The following is a 17,500-nucleotide window of genomic DNA, read 5'->3' on the forward strand; positions in this document are numbered from 1 at the left end:
ATTAGACTTTCAAGCCTTCTCGGATAAGGTCTATAAACCGTAGGTCCCGTCTCAAAACTCTGTGGGAAGTTAAAGATGCCACACACTATTCGATAAGAGCAGGTTTGTGTTCTGGCCTGAATGTGTCCCCGATCAGCGCCATAAGGCGCTAGAATCCCTAGACACGTCAATAAAGATTGACTGATTCTTCGCTTCACTAGTTTACGGTTTTTATCGGTTTTTCCGAGCTCCTGGCTGATTGATAAGAACTCTACACCAAAGAGCAAGAGGCCGTGCTTGCCTATACTGGGATTTTGGAGCGACTATCAGCAATCTATTTGATTGTTTTAGCAACTACACTCTGTTCCACCGGTTAAGGCAAGTCTTTTTTACGATCTGAGTTTGCAATGCAAATTTCTTTGACAATGAGAGAATGACGTAAATGGAAAACAAAGGGATGTGAATCCTCTTAATCTTAAAGTGGAATACAATTAAATCCAAATCTTTTATTACTATTTAATAGATCTCGCACCATTTCAGTAAAATTGTTAGCTCGATTCAATTGACCTAAAAGACTTCTTTCCACCTTACCATCTATAATAAATTTACGAACAAACTTCTATAGCAATGTTTTCAGTTTTCTTTTTTAAATTCCAATCTTAAATCCATGAACACGTTTACAATACAGTCACGCAGTTAATAACGATTGGAAAGTATTTACCTGGGATTATTAAACCTGAAGACCTTTTCTGTCACGTACGTTTAGCATTGGTCATGTGGAATGCATGAATTTCGTTGCAATTTTCAATCTCTCGCTTTGACTAAACTAGAGAGTTAAAATATGTTTATGAGTAATAATTGTAGTGAAATGCGCAATGCAAATTCAGACGTAGTTGCAACAAAGCCTGCAAAAGTGCGCACCAGTTATTGCGATTATTTACCTGAGTACCACTTCACTGAAAGCTATGAAGGCACCTTGAACCAGGACAATTGCGAGTTCGTTAAATTAAAAATTGGTAAGATATCTTAAGAAAGGTCGACCGGAATTCGACAGCGGAAGAGTCTGAAGATTTCAGTCGCTTTTGCTGTGCAATAAAATGAGAATAGAGGCATAACTAGAGGGGACAGCTGTTCTTAGAGTTATTTTCATAGAGATATGTCATAGAGTTAAAGTTAAGTTTACAAAATCCTGAATTCAATATTTTGGAAGCCAACATTCATAAAAGCGCACCTTAGGTCTTAAAACTTTTGTTTAGGCCTAATGAAGTCCAAGGTTAGCTTTTATGCATGTTTAGAATACTTTTTGTAGTTCTGAAATCAGGATTTAGGCCTCCAAAAACTTGAATTCAGGATTTTGGCTTAAATCCAATAATTTCAGAACTCCATGAAAGTAACTCTATTGCTAGTCAAGTGACAACTGAGATAAGAGAGCAAACTTCTTCGTAAATCACCCAATAGATAAGAGGAGCAGGACTCAGTCTGATAAGAATTAACATATCACGTACTTACGTCACACTTCAAAATTATTCTCTCGTGGGCTCGGTTTCCTTTGTCTGAAAGTTTACTAAGGTAACAGCGGCTTTGGTTGCAAGAGGAAAAAGCAGAAAAAGTAATTCCCCTCGCAAACACCACGCCACACAAGATGCTTCCGAAAATAATCACAACCAACACTTAATGGGAGAATCTATGCACACACTTTAAATTTATTGTAAGCGGATAAAGGCGTTGGCAAATAAAACGATATTGTGCAGGACTAACGTGGACACCTCTAAAATAATATTCACATGTAATTGTTAATTTACACTCCTCGGGCGACACCCTCATTGGCTAGATAAAGTAACTTCTATTCCCCAAAAAAATTAAAGGCATGCCTCTCATTAAATTGTAATTTTGTTTTTGCTTGGTAGAATACTTAAATTCATATTTTGCTTCTGTTCTGTTGCGGTTTGCTCAGCGGCAAGATGCGTCCGCACTTGCGTTTGTCGGCATGAACCAAAAGCGTTCTAATTATACACTGTGTAACTCTTTCTTACTAAAGACTGAAAAGAGGTTTGAAAATCTCTCGAACTTTTTTGATATCAGTTCTAATAACATCGTCTTAAGAAATGATTGCGTCTATTACTTGCATTGCACATATCGCTAATTCTTCATTAATATGAGCGTAGTTTTGGAGAGCATTGAGATATTGCAAATTTTTAAAGTTCCCTAACGTTCCTACGAAGTGAGATAGAAAACTTCCACTTCCGTTGGGCGGAAATGGTAAGTGCCAGCAAGGAACGTCCTTGCGAAAGTACTTCGGTAAGCATGGCCTGCTGGTGGACCGTAATCGTGACCAAGGTTTGAATACGAAGATGTGCCAGATGACGCAAGGTTTGAAATGTAAATATCGTGTCCACCTCCAAACGTAGGACCATGTCCATTGCAGTCGTAAATAGAATAGGTTCTTCTCGAACTATATAGACCCGTTTGTGGCAGCTTTGTCGGCGCCCATCCTGGCTTGTTGCGCAAGGAGAACAAAAAAGCAGTAGCATCGTAACGATAAGAACAACTGGAACCTTAATGAAAAAAAGGAATCAATCAATCAATCAATCAAACAATCAGTAAAGAAACAAATAAATAAATAAAATAAGTAATGTGTTCCAGGCAAAGGCTTGGCACACCCTACACCTACACGTGTCTGTCCTAAACAGCAATGTAAACTAACTCCACTTACACTCCGGAGGATAAAAAATTAAGTAATAATAATAATAATAATAATAATAATAATAATAATAATAATAATAATAATAATAATAATAATAATAATAATAATAACAGTAACAGTAACAGTAACAGTAACAGTAACAGTAACAGTAACAGTAACAGTAACAGTAACAGTAACAGTAACAGTAATAGTAATAGTAATAGTAATAGTAATAGTAATAGTAATAATAATTAAAAAAAAAAAAAAAAAAAAAAAAAAAAAAAAAAATAATAAAAATAATAATAATAATAATAATAATAATAATAATAATAATATGCGAGAGCGGCACGCAGCTCGGGACAGCTCCGAGTAACTCCGAGCATAACTCCGAGTAACTCCGAGCAAATATGAGTCGCTCCTCTTAGAGGTGCACTCGGAGTTACTCGGAGCAACTCTGTTGTTGTCAGTTGCTTCCCCAGCAGCATACAGGGGCCTGCTCAGATTTGCTCGGAGAAAAAGTACTTAACCAGTCCCATACGAAATGTAGTTACAGGACTATTTACAAAGTCAAATCATCCGAGCTGGAAAATATTGTAAAAGCCAATAATTCGCTTTGCCTCAGCGCTGGAGGAACGATATGCATTTTCCAAGCCACCTGCAGGGTTAATCTTGTTTACAATAACACCATTTACTCTTTTTGCTGCCGCAGTGAGTGAGCCTGAAGCGAAGGAACGAGGCACCTCACTGATTGGGAGAAGAACACATTTTTTGTTCGAAACGCAAGGGATTGTGGTCAAAGGCGCAAGGAATTGTGGTTATGCGTGAATAGAGGAATTACGATGCGCGGTATGATCTTCCACTTCGCTACTATAGAGCGTTTTCAATCACGTGATCAGAAACCTTGTTTTTCCACCGAAACAAAAGAAAACGTTTGCATGATAATAGTGCTCAATTCCCCGAGGATTAGTTCGGGACACTAACATGGCCGTCGTTCCATTGTTTAGGAAAACCAACATGGCCTCCGTAATGTCACGTGAAAACAATCTATAGATAGCTTACACTGTCACGCAACAAAAACATAAATTCGAAATTGTTCCATTTAAAAGGTTAAGAATTTGTAATGTTGTAGGAAACAAATCTTTTAACCACCTCTCCAATTCTCAGGTCTGTGCGAAACATCGTTTTGAAGACAAGTTTAAAAGGAAAATGGCTCACTTCCAGTCGCCACACGTGGCTAAGAAACGCCACTTGTGTAAGTCCCCTATTATCCCCTTTCAGTTATTTGTTTAAGAGTTTTGCAATATGGAGGCCGGTAATCAACGAAAACATCTCGAGTTCACTTTGCGATGAAAGAGTTTACTTCGCGCTCATGAGATAAAACACATTTGTATAAATACATCTCCTAATGTACTTGAAAAGTTCAAACTGCTGAGAATTATAGGGAGAGACATTTAAAAAAAAAAAACAAATAGCTTTTCTTGCTCTAAGCTTCGCTGATCGAAGAACAAGCGTTTATATCAACTTGTGATCAGAGAGTCTTTTTTCTTTTAATGAAGCGTTTTAATGTATGATGTTTGCTCACTGCACCACAATGTCCAATTATATACTAGATGTAGAATTTTAATTTGAAGTGCGAGTGTTACAGCGGTTATCAGTCACACACGCCCCTCAACGACAATTTTTCATACTTCGAAAGTAAAATTCAGATGAAGTCAATGGAATGTTTCCATGACAATAGTCCTGTTGTCACGAACTTGACACTTCACAAAAGGTCTCCACACTAATTTCGCATCTTGACTCTTTATTCCCCCTTAAGACTTCTTGATCCTTGGATCTTGTAACAACAACTCCAGTAACAAATCTCTAAGCACAACTAACTGACAACAACAACTGCTTCAATATATACTATTTGTCCTAAATATAGCTAATTACATCTTACACTTGTATTACTAAATATAGACATCACATCATTCTAGAATTTCCCGTCACTTTCACAAGTAAGCATGACTCAGCAGTCTTCATGTAATCTAGAATGTTCTGGAAACTGACTCAACATCATCCGTTACAACGGAATGTTCTTATCTAGGAGGTTCCATAAGATAGATTCATCACACTGTTCTCTTGGCGGCAGTTGAATTCGTCATCGAAACATTTGATTGACGTCCATCTAAATTTTACTTTCGAAATATGAAAAATTGTCGTTGAGGGGCGTGTGTGACTGATAGCCGCTGCAACGGACGAGAGGAAGAAGTGATCATGGCACATATCTGGACAATAAACCTTTTTCGGTATATTAAAATTCAGCTTGAAAGAGAGGTTCTGAGGACAAAAACAAACGAAAGTGGACAATATGCAATAGTTTTTCACATTCTTTCAAACGTGCCTCTATTGTCTTTGTCCTCACTGCCTCACTAGCAAGCTGAATATTTGATATTTCGAAAATGGCCTTCTGTCTCAAATAGAAACCACAAAAATTCAGGTGACTTTAATGTCGATATGATTGAGATTATCGTTTAATTGTCCTCGTACGTGAGAGGACCACTTCTTTGTTTCGTAATGAAGAGTTTGTTTTGAAGATTCAATGGCAGTGGATTGGCTACTTCAGAATTTTACCGGTACTCTCAAAGATGTGTCTCAACTTTGCCGAAATTAAATCCTCATGGGAGGCTATGATAATCTGAGCAGACTTAAACTTTAAGCCGATAAGACATGGTTCAACATCCTGCAACATTTGTTTCTTAACAAATGTTGAACAATGTTGCACAGACGTATTAAAAGGAATAGACCTGGTCTCTATTTTCGTTCAACAAGGTTCAACGAGTTGAATGGCATATTCCAATATTCAACATGGCATGACACACTGCTCAACATTTGTTGAACAACAGGTGCAACATTTGTTGATCAACAAATGTTGAACCATGAGTCACCGGCTTTAGAGTCAAATGATGTGTGGTAAATCCACCTAATAAATTACTCAGTGGTTTAATCTGGACCTCGTTTAGCCGCCCCAAGGATACAAATGTATGAATTAGATCTAAAAACGTATGGCATTCCTGGGTTCAAACCGTTTTCAAGGTTTACGGAAGCAGCTATTTTTAAGAACATCACGAAACGTTCAATTTGTGAGGTATGTTTACATGTGTCTCACTCCTCCGTACAACTGACTAAAAAAACTGTCTGAAATTCGGTAACAACCTTGCAAAGCCCCACTGTTCTTTTCGTTGTTTTCAAATGAACTAAGGTATAAAATCCTAGTGTATTATGCATGCTTCCCTAGGTTTTTATAAATTCAGACTATTTGTTTAATCAATATATGTAGTGACGAAGATGTAAGACATATCAAAACGTGTCTCGCAAATTCAAAGGTGTCGTTATCTTTTTATTACATGTAAAGGGAACATCCACTCCAATAACTTAGAGCCTCAGGAAACGATGTTTTTACTCAATTTTTTTCAAAGAAAGCGCTTGTCTCTGAAATAATTGAACGACCTTTTTGTTTTCAAATTTCCTAGTCACCGCCATCTTGAATAATTATGACATCACTAAAGAAAGCCGTTTGATGCATTTAGCAACCATAACACGACACAAACATTCAAGATGGCGGCACCTGTGAAGTTTAAAGTGATAAAAATCGACTCTAAAGGTTACCTTTTTCAGTTAAAAAAACGTTTTTTTTCATATATATATAAAGTTAAAAGCAAATTTGATTCCGAACATTGTGTTATTTTTTGATGGGAGTGGAGGTTCCGTTTAAGAACTGCGATTGATTTTCAAAGTATTTTGAGTTACTCACCCCATGATATGCTGGCATAGCCCCCGAATATATACTGGTTCACCTTGATTATGGTAACAGTTGGCCCTTTTCCATCAGACAGAGAGTGAAAGGTCGAACCAGCCCAGCCGTCCCTTGAAGCACGCCAGCAGAGTTTCCAGTGACTGTTGCTTTGTGATACTGGCTTGAGCCATTCGCTCAGCTGGACCAAGTACGTTGCATTGTTTCCAATTATGACAGACTTTTCAATACCTTTTGCAATCATTTCTGTTGAACGAACAAACCATTCAACTTAGATCACAACCCCCAACATCGGTGGTACAGAGGATCACTTTGAAAGAATACCATTGGGAAGGAAATTTCATCCGTTTATGACAGCTTATGAAGGTTTCCAACTCTCGTTCTTACAAATCTACTCATAGAATACCTATCCCGAATCGATAAAGGAGAACGCGACGAGATGGGATGAACAAGAAAGGGTGTGGGCGGACCTTTGTGCAGACAAGCGAAAACGGAAACCTTTAATGGAGCAAGGAGAGTGTTTAACTCTTCATCAGTGGAGTGTTTGATTTAACTATCGGTTACGTTACCTTACACCACGTGATCATTTTAGTGACTGTAAACAGGAGGCAGGTCCAGGCCCCCATCCCTGTTGGACTTGATTTCTTGATGAAAAGTGCTTCGTTAACCCGCCGTTCGTCCTTGCGCTCCTCTCTATCAAAATAGCCGATTTGACGTCATTCTTTTTTTTGTTCATTCCCTATTACTATCTCTTTGCCACTAATCTACTATTTCCAGAGATAAAGGGAATGATTTTACTGTTGAACACTAACCTATAAAAACCCGACTCACCCTGGCAAGTTTCTCCCGTCCAACCGCTCTCACAATGGCAAGTGAAGTTTCCGTCGGCTTCGTTGGTGCAGTTTCCGCCATTAATGCATGGGCTGGAATCGCACGGCTTTAGCCCTGAACAACGAAAACGAAGTTAAGACACAAGGAATTTCTAAAATGTTTCCAACACTCCATATCAAAAAGGGAAACGGAAATTGAGAATTTAATTACGCTTGCATTTCTGGACATAAGTGCATTAGACTTGAATGTATATCCGAATAATAACCGCCATTATTAAGAACTGAACTACGGATATCGGCTTTCCTGCATTTTCATTGGCTCGTTGGACACAGGCTATCAGTTAATATACCTGCTGTACCTAATATGGTGAAGAAACGCGTCAGCAAAAACGGAGCTGAAAAAATTTTTGCAGCTCTGAGAAAAAAATGGCTGACAAAAGCCGTTTTGGACCGGAATTGACAAAGGCAAAAATTGATGCTTTAGTCGACAATACTACCCCCGGGAACACCAAAGAAGAGTCGTTGATCCTGGAGTTGTTAACCAAAAAATTATTCTACTCGGGATTGCTGGATATAAAATGATTATAGCCAACTCGGCGCTAAGCGCCTCGTTAGTTATCTATCACTTCATATCCAGCGCGCACCTCGTAGAATAATTGTTAAACATACATTTCTTTCCATATCCTCAGTAACCAAATACACAAGCCAACGGTTTTTTTTGACCAAAAAACGAATTGGAAGACGCGAAATCGTCTGTATCATTCCTTGAGTCGTCCCTTTTCTGAGTAATTTACTTTTAGGAACATGTTTTCTCCGCAAACTAGACGCTCTGTGAGCGTAAACTGGGCTGCTTTTGGTACGTGATTGTCCTCCTCAAATTTCTGTACTCATTCTCAAACACCCAAACAATTGTCAGTGTCGGAAACGAAACATTGTTTCTTTTAAAAAAGTAAAATATATTTAGAAATACAGATCAACGCTCGACTGCTGATCGAAAGATGCAATTGTTGTCGAAGTCCATTATTTGTCTCTTTTAAGATTCCAGATGTTTATTTTTCGCCGTTTGTGTTGTTTATCGAAATGACGTTCCATTCTTGAGCTCCACAATGGTATATTTCGTTAAAGATCCACTAAAATGCCATTCGCGTTACACCGACTTCGATGCCATTGCAGGTCAATTAAATATTCTACTGTGTCTACCGGATAAAATCTACGCATTTCTACTACCCTCTAAAACCTACGAAAGATTAGCGCAGAAGACTCTAGGCACAAAGACAATTCTTACTAGGGGAGTGACAGGAAAGACCCGATTGCGCAACTAGTAATAAAATTCATGTATGCAAATGAATAATTAATACAAAAAGAAAATAACAGGCTTGTTTGTTTTTAATGAGTCCTAGTTTACAGAATGTTGGTGTTAAGTGTAAGAACATTCGGCCCTCAATTTGAGTCATCACCAGTTACATAGCACTGGCATTAGGTTGAATTTTCCCAGAGGCTTCGTAAGCAGTCTTTCCAGGTAATCTATGATTTCAGATTTTAGTTTCCGGTATTCCGGTTGTTGTGTTCTGGTTTACTTATATTTTATTCATCCGCTTTAAATGCGCAAGAGAATTCAAGCTTCATTGCAACAATTTCGATGATAGACATCCTACTGTTGGTTACACCTGCTCCTTGTTCCTGTTCCTTGATGTTCCTTATCCGGATTTCATCGATGACTTGCATAATTTTGTTTCCTCCCAAAAGAATAGGAACACAATGTTTGTGCATAGTAGTGTAATTTTTCGTCAGTTCTTTAGGATTGGTGTGCAATGAAACGACCAATCACCAGCAATCACTTTAAAAAGTTCAAACCAAATTACGAATTCAAGATAATCGTTAATTTAGAGATGAGATCATGCTGCAACGACAACAATCCTGTTCCGGGACTCCCTCTTACCCCGCCCTGAAACTGGGCCTGGAACCCAGGCAGGAAAATACAGAGTCTTGTGTCAATTGCAGGCGCATGTTGCACAGACGATAATTACCATGGAAAGGGTTTTGATACCTTTAAATCCACGGTTAGCGCCAACCAGGCCCCGGCTGGATATTTAACCTAAATCTTTCTTAATTTTACGTTAATAAATTCTAGCTGCTATTGAGAACAAACAAGATCCTTAAATTAATTAGGAGCAATGACGTGATGTTTACTTTCAAAATCCACCCTTTTTCGGTTAGTATTCAATGTATGGTGGGGTCATACATGGTGTTTTCTTGTTTGGAGTTACTGGGACTCCAATCCATGGACTATGACCACGGAGCTATCGAGCCATTTGGGAGCTGGTTACTTGTGAGTTCTTGTGAGTTCCTATAGGGTGTATAGAGCGTTTTCACATGACGTCACATCGGCCATGTTGATGTTCCAAAACAAAGATGGTGAATCAAACTAATCTTCTGGGATTTGAACTCTATTTTTACTCAAATAGTTTCCTTTGTTTCAGTAATCCAATATGGTTGCTGGTCACGAGAGTGAAAACGCTCTATAGCCCGTTTTTAGCGTCAAAATTCAAACGTGTTTGGCAATTCGAACATTCAATTTAGCTATTCAAACGTTCAGTTTAGAAATTCAACGTTTCAAACATTCATTTCGGGAATTCAAACCTTCAATTCAATTGAATATTTGAATTGTCGAATTGAAATTTTGAACATTTGAATGGCATGCAAGGTTGAATTTTGAAGGTTTGAATTGAAAAACTAAAGGTTGGAATTGCCAAATTGAGGGTTTGAATTTCCAAACAGAAGGTTGGAATTGCCGAACTGAATGAATGTTTGAATTGCCGAACTGAAGCTTTGTAATTGCCGACTTAAACGTTTGAATTGCATGTTTGAATTTTGACAGTAAAAACTCGGCATACTTTGGAAGTGAAACTATAATAAAAACTTATATCTTTGGTTTCATAATGCATTAGTATATATCACACAACTGCTTTCCGCACATTCTAATTGGCTAGCTTATTGGCGAATAGCAAGTACTCTAATCACCTCTGAACAAAAGTAGAAAAACAATAAAGCTTCCAGTTTCGTTTCGGTTACCGATAAAGTCGGTAAGCTAACTTTTTTGGCACATACTAAAACACAATATTCACCTCATGCAGTGTCAGTAAAAGTGGTGTATATTTACCTCCACTTCGGTGGATGATAGCTAAATGATAGACCTTTTCACAGTTTCTGACGCAATCTTGTTTGGGGGGGGGGGGGGGGGGAGGCAAACGCGGTTTCAATGACATTGAATGTATGAGATTTTGGTCGAATTCACACCTCTACAATCCGTGTCAGAAAAGCAGATTTGAAACATTTCAAAATATTTTTAGTCATTTTTTCACTCAACCGAAAATTAGATCATTTCACAAGGCACAACGTCTGAAAATTCTCCTCGGGAATTTGCATAATTTTGTTTACAAGGGTTCATACGTAATTTACAAATTTCGTTTACGGTCGTTATAGCTTGATTCTGATCGTCATACTTCACGAAAACTGAGTGCTTTTTGAGGGGTATTCTCGCTATCCACAATCATCAGGATTTATAATGGTTCAAAATCGGCCAAATTCCCATACATTCACTATAATTTAAGCCGTGTTCCCCCACCCCTCCCCTAAGCAATATGACGTCTGAAACCGTGGCAAAATCTATTTTAGTTAAAATTTTAAACTTCATGTTATTAGTTCATACACGAGCAATTGAAAGATCCCTCAGTATTATTGCAGGTCGCATACTCTGGACAGTCGTGAGAAAACCCTTGGCACTCGTCGTAATCTAAATTAGAGAAAAGAAATATATGATCAACGACTATGCAGCGTTCCCAAATAAATAACCATTACTGGCATACCTCAAAGGCCGTACTATTATTTACAGGCGCTGAATTTTTGTTTAGCTTCGCGCACGAAGAGTAATAGTGATTTTCCACATTCTCAAAAATATTGAGATGTTATGGAAAGAAAACAAATTACCTCCACCTCTTCTGAAGATGCGCACGTGAATAATTAGCGCTTTGAAATACCTCACCTTCGCTAAACCTTCAGAGACTTGTTCCAACTAGTTTTAGTTCTTTTTCCCTTACCCCACATTCGCTCATTCAAAACCGATCTCGTCGGATAAATAAGTAAACCTCGACATTGACTTTTGTCGCCCATTTGAAGCTGGTTTACCATGTCTAACACTTCTCCAAGACCCACCATTTTGGCCGCGAATAAATGGAGTCAGTCTACTGCTGGAAAATTTTAACGCAGACCTCGGCACGAGCATGAAAGCTACATTGCGATTGGCTTACTCCGAGAACGGAATGCAGTTCGCTTCGAAGAACTAGCCTCGTGGGGACGAGGGGCGTTTACTTGAGCCTCCTGGGAGGCCCTGAAGGAGACTATGCTTTGGCTAACTGTCAGCAGTATCACTTCATGCCAAATCCGTACCTTTCTTACAGCTGTACTTATGGCAGCTTGAACAGTTGACATCATTCCATTTGAATATGTGAGCCGGAAGTGAGCCAAGGGTGTGCACACAATCCTCATTACGGAAGTTATTGGGTTGATTCGTTGCCCAGTAATGGAAGTCATATCGAGTTCCATCACTCCAAACGAACGTTCCTTCACTCATTATGTCAGACAAACCAAGCCAACCATTTTCTCCGTTGTGTAAGTTTTGCAGAAAGACATTTTCTTCTTGGCTGTGAACACTAGGAAGGTTGGCTCCCAGTGCGGCACACCTGCTCTGGCTATTGCTCCAAGAGTCACAGGATGATACTTTTTGGTAGCAATAACCTTTAAAATAGATCCAGTTATCAGGGCAGATGTCTGAAAAAAAAAAAAGATACGTCCAGAGTCAGCAGGTTGATGTATAAGTTCCGTTTTTCGAGATGAAACACCGTTTAATTTTTGCATTTTAAAAAAAAAGTTTCTCCATTTGTTTATTGCCTAACGAGAAGGATCAAATCGATAGTAATCGAGTGAAGAATCTTTTCCTCACACGAAAAAAATGTCAAGAACAAAACTAACTCGTGATCGCTTGATTTTGTCTGCAAAGTTTATAAAAATTTACTTCTAAAGAGAAACTGAGATGTTGCTGCGTGCTCTGTCTAGAACAGGCCCGACTTAACCCAGTAGGTACCTTAAAGTGGCTATGTCAAGAAATTTAGCCAAATTCAGAGACTGAAAACTGACAACCAAATCAAGCGAAACATGAAAATAATTACTTAAAACACTGAAGGGAGGTTTAAATAAAACAGCAAATATAAAAGGAGGCAGGGATGGGCAAAATTGAAGAAGATTAAAATGGATTTTGATTGGGGTTTTTTAAAACTGTTCAGTCTAACAGTTTTCTTAAAGTTGATCTCTGCTGTTTTTAACTTTAATTATGTATGATCTGAGTTAACGTTAAGTTGTATAGTGAGATGGGACTCGTACATGGTAAAACGACACAAAATGAACTGCACTTCGGTGACACAGCTTGACTCTTCTGAGATCTTATTTACCTGCTAACACCGCGTACGATACTGTTAGTGGGTCAAACCGCTGAACAAATAGCTCTTTGACGCAAATTCTGAATCTTGCGTTGCTGATGAACTTAAGGGAAAAACAAAAACAATGAGCAAAAGTGACTAGAAGTGCCAAAGGTAATGCGTACAACATCACAGCCTCACTTTCAAGACATTTCCATTTGCTTTGGCGTGCCCTGGATGCGAAGATATGATTACAACATCTTAATACATTACGGATTCTTTCACCCTTTCCCCGAACCCCCGCACCGGTCAATAAAAGGGGGGTATGGAACTAGAATGGCTGACTGCAATTCAAATATAACAATTTATAAAGTATAATCCGATAGTTTAATCTTAAAGTTTGGCCGCGGTTCTTTTTCGTCTTACTCTAACCAACAAAATACTGAATACAAATATTAAGAGCCAAAATATGGTGTGCAACTACTGATGTTAACATCTTTCCGTGGGAAAGACAACAAACTTGTTGCTAGGCAACGGGGAGAGGACAACTGAAAAATCAGAGTCCAACGCAGGATCGTACGATTCTCTTTCTTTTTCAATGAAACGTGCAGTTTGGGAGAGGCACTTGCGTTTCAAGCGCGCGGTGATGATGCCAGGTTAATGTTTAAAAGATGGCTTGTCATGGCTAAATAATAGACCCCTCTTCTGGCATGGGGTTTCGCACCTGGCCTTAAAATGCTTAGAAAATCTTGAATTTCATCCGAAGTGAATAAGGGAAATTCTCCAAGCTATTACGGGTGTGTCCCTTATTTTGAGCAATTGTAGGCAACCCAAAGTGCTTTCTTTCGTACTCTCTCTACCCAGGAAACCCACACGCATTTTAAATCTCTACCTCAATCCAGCTGACAATTCCGTTGCAATCTGGCGATGTATTCCCTCCTCCGCTAGAATGCTTGGCTGTAACTATGACTGTTGGGTAGTTATTGTATGTCCGCGTAAAATTCACGTCCTTTAATGAAATCACAAAATAAACCATCTTTGTCAACAGGCCGGGTCATGTTTACTTAAATCTCTCTCTACCTCTCATGGCGATTCAATTGCAAAAAGGAGACTTTCTGGCGAACATAAAACCATTAAATTACATCCAAATAGAATGGTCTGGAAGATGGTCATTTTGAAATTTTAATTGTACTGCCGTACAACCGTAATCATGAAGTCCACTCAAGATGCGAATTTTCCGTTCCTGCACATAGTGATTACTATTTTCTTATTTTTTGCTGCAAGAGAACGTATACTGACTTATCAGGAGGTTCTGATAACACTGCACACTGGGAAATGTGATTTTGGTCATCACAGTTCCGATTGTTAGGGGAAAAAGTGGAAAATGGAAATATGATAAATGTTCCATTGACATGACAAGTGATATTTGGACACTAATAAATGTAACCTGCAAAGAAATGGGCACATGGAAATGGGATTGGTAACCCCTTGCCCTCTTCAGGACATTGTTACATTTTCACACCTGGCAAAAAGCGAAATTGTTACTCTTGGAAGGTAATATCCCATTTGGAAAGCCGACATTATTATGCTCTGAAAATAACGGTCTGTGTATGGTCTCGAACGCCAACCAATTCTGAGGAGAAGAACAAAGAAACAAAGAAACAAGTAACTCATTTACTCCCATTACCTGTCGGAATGCAAAGAATTTATGGTTTGTATTAAGAGACACTCTACCACTTTCGATTTTTTCGCTTATCTATCACACGTATATCGCAAAGTTACTGAATGTGGATTGGCTGAGGCGGAAGGCATTTTTTTCTTAATCACGAGGATACTTTTGGTAATCAAGAGATCCTGATTGGTTACAGTTACCTATCCAGAACAAGGGAAATTACAAAACAATCATCTTCTGGATTAAACTACTTTTTTGTCCACATATAAAATAAATTTTAAGCGCTATATCTGTTGATAGCAACGCTTTATTGAATTGAGCTTTAACCGAATGGGAGCGTGTTGATTGTCATTTGTGGATGCACTGAACGGGCTTCCCTCTATAATTTGTCCCCTATATGTGATAAAAATGTAATCGCAATGTGCCCTCTTGCAATTAAAGATTCATTTCACTTGTATTTCAAAAGTTTTCCAAATTGCCCTCGTCGCTTCGTGATTTCAGGTAATGTTGTGAAAACTTTGAAAATACGTGTGAAATTAATCCTCAATTGCTCTCGGGCCCATGCGATTACCAATACAAATTTCGGAAAAGTAGTGAAGGGTCTTAAGAATGAGTAGACATTTTGAAACCACATTGAAAAAAGCTACAATTTTACTGATCTGAGTAAGAGTTAACTATGATATTGGAATAGCATAAAAATGGAGGATTTATAACTTCTATCATTTTTGCCGCCAGAGTTTGTTTGAGAATCAACTATCAAGCAAAGGTCCCGTAAAATTTTCGGTGAAAAAGGGACGACTACGTAATGATCCGTATTGTAAAGTTCGTCATCAGACCTGTCATGACTGATAGAACTTCCGGACGAGGCAAAAAAGCCACCTACGAATTTCTTCAATCGTTGGGTGCCCTTGAACAGATTCGACTCAAAGTCCCTTCAAAGTCAGTCTACCCACCAGCTTGTGTCCTGCAACAGCTGGCTCCATTCAGCGTTACCAGGAAAGGACAGCTAGCGGTTTTCATGACTTTGAAAACAGTGAAAAACGTGACACTGATAAAACAGGCCATTTCCGAGTTCGCGTCTGCCTCCTCTTCAAAGCGAGTCTAAGTGCGAGGTTTCTGTTATGGTGAATAGGTCTACTTTCCATATGAATGAAAACTAATTTACATAAGAAAAACTTCGCACTTTACTTAGACTCGCTTTGAAGAGGAGGCAGACATGAACTTGGAAAAGGCTTATTGTAACCATAAAAATCTCTGAAATGTCGTTAAGTTTGTTGCTGTTGTTATTGTTGTTGTTATTGTTTGTCTTGTGTGGAACAAGTACGAAAAGCTAAGACAGGAACATTTTTCACCATGTGCAACTAAAGAACAACATCGTTATAACCCGGGACAGCTTATCACTAAATCACAAAATTAATATGCACTGCTCACCACAGAAATATCATCGTGAACTCCTGCAAAGTTCTGCAGTGCAAATCTTAAAAGAACGTGCAGATACGTCTTCTAACCAGACACTGGCTGCATCATGCTTCAGGCTTGATCTATAGTGCTCGGCTGTTACGAAGACAGTTGGTTGTGAAGAGAATTTCCCCTGATATATAATATCAAAATTAAAGGAAACATGTAAACCACACATATGCTTATTAGACAACGCTGTTTGTGAGAAACATTGTTGAAAAATTCTGTTATCCAGTGACAGATCCAGACCAAGAGCTAAGGGTGGGGGATGATGCTGGTCCCAGGTTGCAAAAAGTGCAACACATTTTAACAGGGCTTTAATTTTAACATCCAAAAATAATGGATCCGCCATTGCTATCAATAGACCAAATCGGCTACTGAAAACAAATCCCCCGGGGTTAAGATTCTTTGTATAATGTATTTGAGTGATAATTTAGCATTCATATTTAAATGATATTGAAATACCTGAAACAAAAAGTTGTATTTCCAAAGGGGTTTGACTTGGGTACAACATTGAGTTAGCCGATTTGGTCTATTGGTTGGGTATGATAGCATACGGAGTTGAAGAAGTTATATGGCTTATACTTCATTTCCAAAATCAAAGAGCCAAAACAATTTATCTGATTCACGGAAAGAGGCGCTGCAATTAGGCTTTTATAGAATGTTAGCATAATTTTTGGCAGAATTTGAGGAAACTAGCATAGTTTTTGCTGATTTTTAACAAGTAGCACTCCTAGCATAATCGGTACATATTGATAAGCCTGAGACCATTTTTGTGCAATGTTTTAGCAGCATTCACGGTTTAGTAACGGAGGTAGTGCCTCCCAGGGAGGCTGGCAGTCTGGCACGAGATGACGGGAACCGGAAGTTGCTAGATGATGTTGGTCCCAGTTTGCAAAATGGCGATAGCCACGCCGCCCGATAACTTGCAGCTCTCTGCAGACCATACCAGAACCAGTAAACATACCCAGAAACCGTTGCCTTACGTTCATTTTGCAAAACGAATAATTTTAAGAAAAAGTGGAATAAATTGGAAAAACGAACATAATTTGGGCAAAAAATGGACACTGCTAGAAGCATAATATGCTACTTTTACCAGCAAAATCTATAAAAGCCTAGCTGCAATACCACCATTGTTTTGCATTCCGAAGCATTTAAACCGGCCGCTTTCAAGAACCAGTGAACATAGCCAGAGACCATTGCCTTACGATTAAAAAAAAAAAATACAACAGAAGATGAGCTTATGACACTGTAAACGTTTTGCTACACGATCGTGATACAATTTTTGGACTTGTTTCGCTCATTTTGCAAAACGAATAGCTTTACGAAAAAGTAGAATAATTTGGAAAAACGAGCATAATTTGGGCATAACAAAACGAGCATACTTTGACCAGCACAATCTATAAAAGCCTAACTGCAATACCACCATTGTTTTCCATGCTGATGCATTTAAACCGGCTGGTTTCAAAATCTGTAATTTTACCAGAGGCGAATCTAACCTTTACCCTTACCTTGTTGTTGAAAATGGGAAGAAAATGCTTAGACTTAAAGGGACACTTCGCGTTGGATGTCATATTGAGCGTGCATCTAATTAGGGTCAAATCTGGACACAAG

At 38.6% G+C, this 17,500-nt stretch overlaps 1 pseudogene; it reads right to left on the reverse strand.

Annotated features, from left to right (window-relative positions):
* Nucleotides 1–574: 574 nt before the first annotated feature.
* LOC138031338 (uncharacterized) overlaps nucleotides 575–17,500 on the reverse strand; it is a 25,500-nt pseudogene continuing 8,574 nt past the window's right edge.

Source organism: Montipora capricornis, chromosome 14 (genome assembly GCF_036669925.1).
Source record: "Montipora capricornis isolate CH-2021 chromosome 14, ASM3666992v2, whole genome shotgun sequence".
In the NCBI taxonomy this organism is placed as follows: domain Eukaryota; kingdom Metazoa; phylum Cnidaria; class Anthozoa; order Scleractinia; family Acroporidae; genus Montipora; species Montipora capricornis.